Source organism: Macrotis lagotis, chromosome 1 (assembly GCF_037893015.1).
Source record: "Macrotis lagotis isolate mMagLag1 chromosome 1, bilby.v1.9.chrom.fasta, whole genome shotgun sequence".
NCBI lineage: Eukaryota > Metazoa > Chordata > Mammalia > Peramelemorphia > Peramelidae > Macrotis > Macrotis lagotis.
The window spans coordinates 88,436,897-88,450,402 of record NC_133658.1 but is presented as its reverse complement, the minus strand read 5'-3'; the positions used below and the strand labels follow the sequence as shown (position 1 = coordinate 88,450,402).

The 13,506-nt window shown below is 39.5% G+C and overlaps 1 pseudogene; it reads right to left on the bottom strand.

Annotated features, from left to right (window-relative positions):
- Positions 1–10,587: 10,587 nt before the first annotated feature.
- Positions 10,588–11,750, bottom strand: LOC141512877 (ceramide synthase pseudogene; annotated as a pseudogene).
- Positions 11,751–13,506: the final 1,756 nt, after the last annotated feature.

Genomic DNA, 13,506 nt, shown 5'->3' with positions numbered 1-13,506 from the left:
CAAATAGATTCCTGCTTGCCAGAACATGTCACTGGAAGACTTTATTCTAATTCCTACCTTAGACCCTTATTATTTACATGATCCTAGTTAGGTCCCTTAAATTCTGTCTGCCTCAGTTTCCTCATCTGTAAAATGTAAATTCCCTTTAAAAGAGTTGTTGTAAGGAAGATATTTGAATAGTGCTTCGCTCAGTGTTTTCCACATTAGTAGGTACTTAATAAATGCTTACATTCCTTCCTTTTCCTATTTTACATAAGTACAGCATAAATAAGATATGTTTGGATTTGAAGTGTTCTCCATTATAGTCTTTCACTAATGTCTGATTATGTCATGGAAGTGACATTGAGTCCTTGACAGATACTCCAGGGAAACAGAAGCTCTGTAAAGTGCTGCCCAGATGGAAAGGCTTCTAATTCCAGTCCAATGCCATTATAGAGGTTGGAGAGCTAGCTCAACATGCCAGCCAAAAACCAAGGGTAATCTTCAGTTGCATCAAGAGAAACATGGTATCCAGAGCTAGGAAATTGATGGTGTCCCTATATTCTACCCTTAAAAGAATTTGTTTATGGCATCTTGATTAGTTCTGGGCACCACATTTTAGGAAGGATAGTAATAAACTGGAGAAGTTCCAGAGGAGGGTGACCAGTGTGATGAAGAGCCTTGAAATCCTGCCACATAGTGACCAGTGGAAGAAATTAGCTATGCTTAGGCTGAAGAGGAGAAGAGTTGAGAGCAAATAGATCACTTTCTTCAAGTATTAAAAGGTCTATATTAATAAAGAAGAGAGATCTGATGAATTCTACTTGGCTTCAAAGAGCATAAGTAATAATAAAGAGCAGAATTTACAAAGCGGCAAATTCCAACTTAGTCAGGAAAAATCTTCCTAACAATTAGAGGCCTTTAAAAATGGAATGAACTGTTTCCCCAACATGAGAGTTCCAAAAAAAAAAAGCTTGGCCACTAGTTTTTGCAGAGAGGATCAGACCAGGCTAGGGGACATCTGAAGTCCTTTTCTTGAGATTCTGTGATTTAGTGAAATAAGGAGAAGAGGCTTTACACATGTTTGAAAGAAAACCCAGTATAGAACCTAGCTGCATAAGTCATGGATAGGCAACTTGGATTGCTCTAAGGGAGTGAGTCAGCCCTTGAACTGTTCTGCAATCACTCTGTCAAACATTCGTGTTTCTCACTAACAAGCAACATTCTTGTCTGCCATGGAATTTTTGACACCAGCTCTTAATATACCACAAAGGTCATGTCACAGTTGACTGAACATCCATAAATAACTTTTTTAATGAATAAAAAAGAGCCCAGAATGCTACTCCAAGAAAGGTCAGAATCATAACTAAACTCATTCCAATCTTCTTTTTTTGAGACAGCAAGTACTGATTCTTCACTGGCCAAGGAAGGCTCTTGTGTAGCCTGAGGCATGCTTCAACTGGTAGGACTCTCATAGCTCCAACACATTCCAGCTCCCACACTCCCACCCTATGCATTTGAACTTCAACTCTTGGGAAAGTGCTGGAATGAATCCAAAGCATCTGAGTTTTCCTTCAGAATAGCTAACATATTTGCAATGGCCCAGCTGTATTTACTGTACATTGATGAAACTATTCCTAATGCATCCAATTTTCTAACCCAACTGTAATTCAACTCCATTATGGTCAGATTTTTCCTCTGCTGTAGTTTCCCTAAATTGAAACATTTCTTTTTGCTTAAAGATCTCCCTGGTGCTAAAAAGCAAAATTGGTTTCCTATAAAAACTTGGCATAGATACCATTAATTAACAGAAAACAGAATGTCTCTGTGTGCTTTCCCTCACAAAGTCTACCCATGCAATGCATTTCTTTCCCAGAGGCATAATTCATTCCTGTGGACCAGAAATTAAGAATGTATTTTTAAAAAATAAGTGTATATCTTTCACCAGTAGGGACATTTGGAGAGGTGGCATGCTTTATTTAACAAGAGGACATTAGATAGAGGGAGAATGAAAATGTACATCACTAAAAGAAAATAAGCCATGTCATGGTTCTGCTAGATTTCAGTCCATTTCAATATGGCTTCCTAATAGGAATTAAAATGCAGTCAATTCGCCTAATGACCAAGAAATTCATTAGACTGGCCCTTGGTTGCTGTGAATTTGTTAACATGACAGCTCCCAAAAGACCCAAGTCAACAATTTTATTATCTTATTAATATCAATTGTCCTCACATATTTCTTTTATCACATATGTGGCCATCTGATTCATAATCAAGATTAAAATATAAATTGGTTACTTAAAAGAAAGAAGTTTAATAGAATGAACTAGACAAAAATGTAAACCAAACCAAAATCTTGAGTTTTTCAGGGAATCAAAACAACCTGAATGTTTCTGCTGGTCAAATTTATAAGAAGAATTCTAGTTACTTATATTCCTGCTATGGTATCTTTTCCCTATGATGATTCAAGTCAATTCAGTTCAGTTCAATTTGAAAAGCATTCCTTAAGTATTTACTATACAAAGCACTGAGTTAGGTTAAATGTCCATAGTTTACAGATTGAGGTCTATTGAAAGCAAAAGTTAAGCCAACCAGCACCTTTCACTAGGAAAAGGCAAAAAACAGTTCTTGTGCTCAAAGAGCTCATGGTTTAATAGGGAAAACTCAAACATATAAACAAAGATGTCACCTTATGGAATACATTGGAGATGATCATAGAAGGAAGGCACTAATATTAAGGGAGATTGGGAAATATTTTTCATAGATGAGATTCTAGATCAGACTTGAAAGAACCCAAAGATACCAGAGATGAGGACAGAGAGTATTCCACCCTGATTGATGATTGATCCCAGAAAAATGCTCAGATTTGGAAGATGGTCCATCTTAGACAAAGAACGTTAAAGAGACCCAGCATCATTGGATTGCAGAGTAAATGGGTAGGGGTGAGACTTTCTCCAATGTCTTCTGTATCTATATATCTTCCATTGTTAACGAGTACATCTGGAGTAACACTGATATTTATAAAGGCTTAAAATTGTTTGGCAGATATGAGCATTATGCAAACTATGGGAATTTTGAATAGGCGAGTGTGGCATACAAATTGTCTTTGCCAGTGCGCATTAAAGCACATTAAATCAGAGCTCCAATTGCCCCTTGCCCTCAAAATAAACCATCATCTTTCTGGCTTCAGCCTTTGTTCACTTTATCCATTGCATGTTGAAAGAGTTGGGTGTATGTATGTAGTGAGAGAGAAAAAAATTAGCCAAAATGATCTTGAGAGATTATTTTTGGAAAGAGAGACAGAGATAGGGACAGAGACAGAGAAACAGAGAGAGAGAGAGAGAGAGAGAGAGAGAGAGAGAGAGAGAGAGAGAGAGAGAGAGAGAGAGATGAGAAAAAAGAAGAGACAGAGATCGTGAGAGGTAGAGAGAAAGAGAGAGGACTTTTCTTTCCTCACAAAAAGACATACAATCTGGAGGGAGAGAGGGAGAAAATGAAACTAAGGAAACATTTTGCATTTTGCATTCCTAAACTAAAAAGGAAATGCTGATTTGTATCTTTATGAACTCTTTCGAGGACTGATAGCATTCCCCTCCACCCCCCCTCCACTCCACTCATGTGACAGGAAGTGGTGGCTCATTTATAGTAGGCATGAATTTTGCTTACAAAAGAAAAAAAATAAAGTTTTTATTTGGGGAACTCAAGCCCAGGTCATCAGCTAAATCTCTGTAAAAAGGATGTATTGCAAAGGAAATACTCAGACTAGGAAGACAGAGGAAGATCTTCTAGCTAAGGGTAATATTTGAAGCTTGCACACTACAGATCAAAAGGTGCCCACCCAAGGGTATTTGTCAGGAATTTAATTCTCCTCACTGTGTAATCTGATTTGCCACTGTAAATCTGCACAATAATCACAGCAGTGAAGCACTTAAATATATGCCCCCAAACTGGATAATTGCCCAGAAGTAAAATGTATCCAAATATCCAATATTCTGACATTTAATAAAAGTTTGAATTAGATTTGCAGTCTGACATAATTTAATTTTGGGAGTTCAATGTTAAGTAAAACAATGGAAAAATATTACAAGAGTCTTATGTTATTTAGAAGCAACTAGAGTCTAATCACTTTTTTTCCCCTTTCCTTTTTTGCAAATCTTAGGAAAGTCATCTATAGGTTTCCCCAGAGTTGAAGTTTATTTAATATATTTCCTAAATAAACCTCTTTTCTGAAGAGGAAGAAGACAAACAGTTGCAGTAAGGTCTTTTGAATTGCTTTTTGGGGGAGGGAGGGTGGGAAGGGAAGGGAAAGAGGGAGAAAACTGTAAAACTCAAAATCTTGCCAAAAAAAATTGTTCCAGGTAGTTGCAAAAATAAATAAATGAAATAGTTAATTAAAGAAAGAATTCTATGTGAGAAACTTGACTTTATTTGAGTTGAGGATGTGAAGCACATGATAATGAAGACAGAGAAATCTGAGCTCATAATAGCAAACAATTAAAATAAAAAACAATCCCAAAGATGCCTCCTCTCCCCTATCTGAACTAAAAGAAATTGGATCAATGAAAATAAATGGTGCAAAAAACTTGTTGTTGATTGATCACTTCTGACTCTTCATGATCCCATGTGCAGTTTTCTTGGCAAAGATAGTAGAATGTTTTGCCATTTCCTTCTCCATCTCATTTTACAAATAAGGAAACTGGCAAAGAGGATTAAGTGACTTGCCCCAGATCATAGTGCTAATAAGCATAGGGTCAGATTTGAATTTAGGACTTTCTGACTCTAGGACCTGCATTCTATTCCCTGGGCTCCTAGTTACCCATTTCAAAAATAGAGATAATCAAAAGAATTCCCTGATATAGTGATGAGACTTTGGGACTTCAACTGTATCTTCTTAGAGAAAGTGTTGACTTTTCTATTGACAACTCACTAATGGATCTTGGGACACCTACTAGAAAATACTTCATTGAAATAAGGTTATGTCCTTAAATCTCAATGGAAATGAATTGGTTAGATGGGACTGTTGGGAGTTGAAGCTACTGGCTCTCTGTTGGGTCTATTTAAAAAAAAAAGTCAGTCACACAGTCACACTTTTCAGGCAAATTCTGAGAATTGAATATAGATCAAAAAAGCTAAAAACAAATATGGCTTCTCAGAGAAAACATACAACAGCAAAAGTAAATGTTTAGAATCAAATGTGGAACCACATGAAAGAGCATGTAACAGGATTCCCACAAATTCATTACTGGAAAAACACTTCCAGAGATTGTGTCCTGATAATAATGTCCACTAACATGTGAGTAACATTGTGTTTGTGCATGATGAAACACATTCCTATTCCCTCTCTGGTTTGTCTGGGTTGTTTAGCTCAGTTGCTACTAATGAGGCAAAGGTGTCTGGCTAGGTAGCTTTCAAAGGAGAAAAAAATTCTATTCCTTAGTCACATACCACTACTTAACTGGTCAGCCATTTCAGAAATATGCACCATTGTTCTGAAGTCTCAGCCACTACTAAGAAAATTATTCAAAGCATTTGTTCTACTGACAGTTTGTCAATAGTGTGATCTTTGAATAGTAAGGACAATATATTCTATTTTCCTTCTGATAGAGGCCATTTACAACTGACTCTGAATGCTAAAAAGACATGTCTTCCAATAGAAATGTATCCTCAGGTGATTTGTCTGGAAATATCACAAAATAAAATGTAGGCCTATATTTTTGCACATACACACCCACACATACCCTACACATGTACATGGGCCCCATTTGATAGCATTTGCAGGGATAATATCCCTTTTTATTTCCAATTCAATTTGACAAATCTTTATTAAGCTCCTGTATGTGGAAGACACTGTCCTAAGTCCTAGGGATATAAATATGAAAAGAACATAAATCCCTGACTTCAAGAAGGTCAGATTCTACTGGGAGAAATGCTATATACATTAAGGTAAGTAAATAAAAAAGTAGGTACAGAGCAATGCAAAATTATTTCAAGAAGAGAATGCTAATGAGAGGGCGTAGAAGGGAGATATTAGGAGAGGTCTGGTTCTACTAGTCCAAGGTGAGGAGGGAGTGTTTTCCCAACTCTATGAATTGCCCTTTCTCTTCCAGAGAAAGAAGGCTAATCTGGAAAAAAAGAGAAAGTAACACATAAAGGCACTGTGTATATTCATAATCAGTTCTACCATTCACAGGTTGATTGCCAAGCAATATATTCGAATGGCAGGCAGTTGATTGGATCCAGTCATTTTAATTGCTGGGACAGCCTTGCCTGTTCATCCATTCAAGATGACCAGATTAGATGAACCATTTGATGATTGATATATTGTTCAGCAAAATGGCCATTATGACAGTTTGGTGAAAAATAAATTCATGACTGGAACCATAGATTCTGGTTGAAACAATAATACTTTCTTTTATGTGCAAAGATATTGGTGTCCTTTGAGTATTTTCTCCAACAGTGGTAATAAATATAAAATACTCTATTTATATTCTTATTTGCAGTTCAGGGAGGTAAGTTGTGGAAAAGTAAAGCCAAGCAAGCAGTCTGGCCAGGGAATAAACCCATAACCTCGGCCTTACTAACAGAATATTCCGAATGACTGATGTTACACGCAAACTGTCCAAACAGAATGTCCCTGTTCACAAGAAAGAGAGGAATCCCCAGACTGAAATGTTGGCACCTCTGCCTCAGGTAGAGATAGGGCTGGTAAATGAAGGAGAGAGGAAAGACTGAAGGGCAAAGGGACACAGTGAGGCAACCAACTGGAGGGTGACATTCTCACAAATTGGGTGTCACACACCAGACCCAAGAGACCTGGCATGTACATAGCTGACAGGAGGTACCATCGTGCTGTTCCACACTATTTAAACTCAATTTAATCCCTGAGTGAACAGAAAGAAATGAAATAGGCATCATTTTAGTTCACAAGGTTAGAAAAAAATGTATGTTTTGCCTATATCTACAGGTTTCCTCCAAATCGACATTAGTGGGCTATTGCACAGATATTTTCAAAAAAATGCATGGATTATTTATGACGTTAGTGATTAATCTGGTAGCTGGCCCAATAGCATAGCACTCTCTCCACTGTCTCCCCTCCCAATTAACTCGACATTCATATTTTCTTCTTTTTGGGGGTACAACTTTGTCTGCCATGGAAGTCAGCATGTAGGCTTGCTAACACAAGAGCTACAGGAAGAAAGGAATATTGGCTCCTATTATCCCTGCCTATTATCACTTACTTGGTTGTGTCACACAAGCCATTTAACCTCTTTTAGCTTCATTGTTCCCATCTATAAAATGAAAAAAAAGCATTTATACAGATGTATAAAAGATTGTGAGGTAGACCTTCAGAGCATACTCTGAAAGCTCACAGAAAGAATGCTAAAGTGAAACTCTTTATACATGCAAATCACTAAGTCATATGGCTATTACATTAGTATTATATTAAAAAAATCTTAGATTTATTTTCAAAGCTTTTGTCTATAGTCTATTTCATCCCAGAATTGAATTCCTTATATGAGAGCATCTCAGGCAATAATCAATAAAGTGGATGCACAAGTCTGAGCATCCTTAAAAACCAGACAAATGTTTTACTTGGCCATTTACTTGGCCATTTCAATTAACAAGGGTTTTTTTTTTCAATTAATGAGAATTTCTCTTCTCCCCTACCCAGGTTCTTTAGCTCAACAATCTTTCCTTCTTTGAAATTCACACCAACTGATTATACAATTTATCTCTGGGTTATACCATTCCCTCTCCTTATTACTTTCATATGTTGAACTCCAGGACATTCACTCACCTTCTTCAATGATTTTGCCTCATATCCTAGATTTCCTCTCTACCCTACACCTTATTTTATCCTGTGAAAGTATTGGGAACCTTACTTAACTCTGAACTTTGAGCATATTACTTTTCTCTGGTTCTTGTCTGCTTACTTAATCAATTAGCATTTATTAATCACCTCCAATATATCAGACATTGTGCTAAGTTTGGGGATACAAAGAAAGGCAAAAAACAGTCCCTACTTTCAAAGAACTACCAGTCTAATGAAACCACATGAAAATAACTATGTTCAAACAAGTTATATGCAAGATAAAATGTGAATCTCAGAGCGAAGGCACTAAGATTAAGGAGTTTGGGAAAGATTTCTTATAGAAGGTAGGACTTTGGCTGAGAAGGAAGCCATGGAAACCAGGAGGTAAAATGCAGAGGAAATCAATGCAGGCATGATGGACAACCAATGAAAATGCTTAAGAGTTGAAAAATGGACCATCCTGTTTAAGGAACAGCAAGGAGGTTGGTCACAGAGTACATAGAAGGGAGTAAAGGGGGTCAGCTAGGTGGTGCAGTAGATAGAGCAAAGGCTTTGGAGTCAGGAGGACCTAAGTTCAAATCCTTCCTCAGATACTTAAGAATTACCTAGTTGTGTGACCTTGGGCAAGTCACTTAACCCCATTGCCCTGCCAAACCAAGGGGGTAAAAAAGAAGGGAGTAAAGTTTAAGAATACCAGAATGTGAAAAAGAGTCAGGTTTAAAAGTCGAAATTTTTTATGTTAATCATGGAAATAATGGGGAAACACCATTTATACTATGGGAGAAAGAAGTAAATTATGCCTCATATAATCCTTAACTTGCTTCAGATCCCAAACTAAAGCTTCTACAAATTCAGACTCTTCATCAAGATTAGTCCATTCTGATGACATTTTCCATAAAGGGTTCTTGACCACAGCCTATGATCAGACCTGCCTGATTAGCTTTGATTTTTGTCTTTATGGAAATAAGTAATCTTATTTATCTCCATAAAGACAAAAATCAAAGCTAATCATCTTATACTGTCTCTGTTCAAGCCACCATCTCTACTTCCTTCCTATCAGAACCTTGGACTTTTCCTAAAAATCTTGTGGGGCTCTCATTTGTAAGTATTTACCTTTTCTTATTTGGAACCAAACTTCCATCTTCCTTTTTCAGCCATCTCTTCACCATGCTACTGAGTTCACATTCTGTTATCTGCCATTTTCTCATTCATCTTTATGTGATTTTCTTCCTTCTTTATGGCAGGAGTTGTCATGTTTGCTAGTATTTATATCTTAGCATAGTGCCTGGTTTTTCTTTCTATCTATCCATCTATCTCTCTATTACCTATTGTTTATCTGACATGAGGACTGTCAACTATATTCCTTCATTCCCCTAATCTTCTGTTATATCTTTACTCATGCTCTCCTTCTTGCCTCAGTTCTTGGAAAGATGAGGCAGCCCCTTTCCTTGTCAAGGTTCACCTCTTTTATTCCCTTGAGCCCATCTTCTCCTATCTTCTTAAATGACTTTTCTCAACCAAGCCTAATTGAGATCAGATCTTTAATACCTTATGTTCAATGTAGGTATAAAATGAGACACTAACTTTGCAGATCAATGAAAATTTAACAAAAAAGATTTATTTATTCATGGCTAAAGAACAATATTCAGCAAGGATAGGCATAGAGGATACTTCAAGTTGATTCAACTGGGTGAAACCCTTCCCCAAGTTATCTATTATTATTATCACATCAGCTAAGCATCAGAGTCTGGAGCTTCTTGCAGCTGTTTTATACTTAAGTGACTAGAAGTTATTGCAATTGCCTCAACATTTAGTCCTGAGCCAACCATAATTTGAAGATAGTGTCAGTATCTTTTTTTTTTTTGGCATTCACGCTGATCTCATCTTTATTAGCGGTCTTTATATAGCGCCTCCCAAGGTTCCCCCTGCTCCTGGATCTGGAGGAAGCCTCAAGAGGTCTGTAGCACCAGGGACAGGTGGGAGAGGGCAAGAAGGCCAAATTATATAGCCTGAAGGAAGGAGCACAAGAGCCCCTCCCCCAGTTTCCCCCGAGTGGGGCACTCAGCAATGAAGAGGCTGGGCCAGGTGGTGGTGTGTGGCCTGTCAGTGTCTGCCTCCCCATAAGAAACTAATACAAACCTGGGGAAATAAATAAAATTCCCAAGGGTCTGGAAAGATGCTGGGCTGCCTGTGTAGGAGAGGAGCTAGCTAGCTCTAAGGGGTAGCCAACCTATACCCTGGTGAGACACAAAGAGGTTAGAGGTACCTCTCCCACCCAGAGGGAATGCATGAGCTTAGGAGCTGCCTTCCCCTAGACTACAGCATATGGGGAAAGGAAATAGGCGTGTCCTTGGCAAAAAGGAGAGGGCCCTTCTCTAGATTATTTACTTCTTGATCCTCTATAATCCCTGTTAGTCTCCCCCCTAATCCATCCTATCCTAAATTGCTGTGGAATAGGGCACCTTCCTTTTTAATTTCCCTCCTTTAGGCCCCCTGCAGATTACAGTTGGGAAAAAAGGGTATCCCTGAGGTTATATATGCAGGGGGGTGCCTCCTAATTTCCACTTTCTTACTTTCTTAGTTCCTACACAAAGGAGATCGTTGGCCCTTCCAAACCCTCTGTCCCTCAGTCCCAGGCACCCTGAGGACAAGAGAGGTAGCTGTTTCTTACAAGCCTGCTCCCTCTTCCATCCCTTTTACCATCATATAGGGAGAAGCTTCCCCCCCCAACTTCTCCATCCCTATCCTCCAGGCCTAGGACCACTGGAGAGGCCCCTAGTTCCCATCCCTACCCATCAGGCCCAGAGCCCAATTCCTGGAGGAATGGGTGCCCCAACCCTCTCCCTCTCCTCAGTCCCATCATGAAGTCCGGGGGGCTGATGGGGGACTGGAGGGGTGGGTCCCCGAGGCCTAAAGAGGCGACACGCTCCCCCGCAGATGAGGAAAAACCAGTAGAGCTGTGGAGCAAGCAGCAGGGCGGCCCCCAGGTTGACATGGGCTGGTATATTGAGGGGTACAGAGAGCAAGGGCAGGCCTGCATGCTGCCCGTAGGCCCAGTACAGGTAGGGGAACAGCAGCACTCGACAGCACAGGAAGCTCAGCAGCATCCAGGGACCATTCACTTTGTGCAGCAGGGTGTGCTGCTGCTTGTACCGGATGAGGATCTTGCCTAGGCAGACAAAGGGTGTGCTGATGTCCCCCATCAACATGCAGCCCAGAAAGAAGTCCCCCTTGCCTTGGCACCACACCACGGATAGTGGAAAACAGACCAGCACCATGACTGCATGGTGCAGCGCCATGAGGAATTCCTTGTGCGGGTAGGCTCGGGCCACAGCCCAAGTGCCTCCTGGGGGGCCAGTCCCTCCCTCATCCTTGTGCCAGTGACACGGGAACATGGCGTAGATGTCATAGATGAAGTAGGGCACTGCTGAGGATAGCTAATGCTGGTCATCCATGACATGGTTGCAGGAGGTGGAGACAATGTAGCCAGCTGTGGAGGCCAGGATAGCTTGGACTGAGGACACTAGCCTGGCTGAGACAATGACCGCGTCGGCCTCCTCCCAGCGCAGCTGGGGCAGCCTCTGGAGCATGTTCTTGGAAAGGAGGAAGAGTCCCGGGAACACAACCCCCCCAGCCACCATCGGGGACAGCATCATGGCTCAGGGATTTGGGGCAGGGAAGAATGAGTAGAGCACTAAGGACTGGGGAAGCTGAGGCCTGTGAGGAGTTAAGAGATGCTCAAGGAGATAGAGAGAAAGGCGGTTTGGTTAAGGGACAGACGTAGAGATGAAGGGAGAGAAGAATTAAGAAAAGAAAGAATATAGACAGGAAGGACACGAAGAGCATAGGATGGGGAGAGAGGAAATAGTAACAGGAGGGACAAGAGAAAAAAAAGAATAAAATGAAAATGGGGAAAAAAGAAAAGAAGGGAGAAATGGATAGGGACCTGAGAGGAAAAAAGGAGAAATAAAGAGAGGGAGGAGAAGGAAAACTAGAAGGATGGAAAGAGATGAAGATGGGGAAGGAAGGGGTGATACTATGAGAGGAGAGAATGGGACAGAGACGGGGACAGAGAAAGGGCGAGGGCACAGATGGGAAAGGGACAGAGCCAGTCTCAGTATCTTTTAAGGAAAAAGTTGGTCTAATTTACATGGACCAGGAGGAGGGGGAGATTAAGATAGTTCACTTACTGCAGTGACTTTGCTTCATCATTTGTCTCTCTCAAGTATCCTTGATTTTTCATGTTCTACTGGATACTCTCTTCAACATAAAAATATAGTCAAGTCACCCCGTCTGAAAAATCTTTTCCCTTGACCTTACTGTCTCTTCTTCCTGGCCACTAAATCTCAATCTAGCTTTTGTCCTCACTGTTCTCTGAAAAGTACTCTCAATTATAATTTCCTTATCAGCAAATTCAATGACCTTTTAATTTTAGTCTACCTTGAATTCTCCAAAACATTTGATATTGTTAAGTACTTTCTCTTTCTTGATATCATCTCTGTCCTTAGCTTTAAGATACCTTGTCAATTCAGGGAAGCCAAGAACTCCCTGTCACGGTATGCTCATGATTTACTTTCTGTTTATAATAAGTGTTTCTAACCAATCCTTCATTGTCACTTTTCTTTTTTTTTCTTTTCCTTCAGGTGTCAAAGGTAGATATCCCCTAAAACTCTGTCCCTAAATCTCCTCTCCCCTCTCATGATATTGTCTTCCTTAGTAATCTGTTCTACACCCACAGATTTAAGGATCACTTCTGATTGTTTCCAAAATTTTATATTTATATGTGACCTATCCTTAGAATTCCAGGGCTATTTCTCCAGCAACCTTCAATTGATGTTGCCAATGAGATGACTGCTAGCAAATCAAGAAATCCAAAAATTAATTCACCATTCTCCACTCTCTCATCTTCCTTTTCTCCTGACTTTCCTATTTCTGTTGTCAGTACTTTCATCCTTCCAGTGATGGAAGCTCAAAACCTGAGAATTACTTTTTGCTCTTCCTAATATTTTTCTTCAACCCCCATTTGCAGTCAGTTGCTAAGCCGGGTCATCTCCACTTCTGTAATATATCTTTGTCTTTCTTCCTCATTTTTCTTTATCTTCTCTCCTGTATCTATTCTTTCTCTCTCAGCTCAGCCCTCCTTTTCATCCCTCTCTCTTTGGTATAGCTGGAAAAGGTTGCATATAGTCAATACTGGTGGAGTGTGGAAAGAAAGACCTACTAATGCATTGTTAGTCTAACTGTAATTACCTCAACTATTCTAGAAAGCAATTTGTAATATTCAAAAGGCAACAAAAATATCCATATCCTTTGATCTAGAAATTTCACTGTTAAATATTATTTTCCAAAGTCACTGATTTTTTTTAAAAGTCTCCATCTACATCAAGATATTTATAGTAACTTTTTTTTGTGGAAGCAAAGAACCAAAAACAAAGTATAGATTCATCATTTTGGAGTGGCTAAACAAATTGGACATGAATACAATGTAATATTATTATTCTGTAAGAAATGAATGGGGCAGCTAGATGGCTCAGTAGATAGAGCACCAGCCCTGGAGTCAGGAGTACCTGAGTTCAAATCCGACCTTAGTCACTTAATAATTGCCTAATTGTGAGACCTTGGATAAGTTACCTAACCCCACTGCCCTAAATAAATAAAAAATAATTTTAAAAAAAGTAAAGCTTATGAATATAGAGAAGCATGGAAAAATTCAA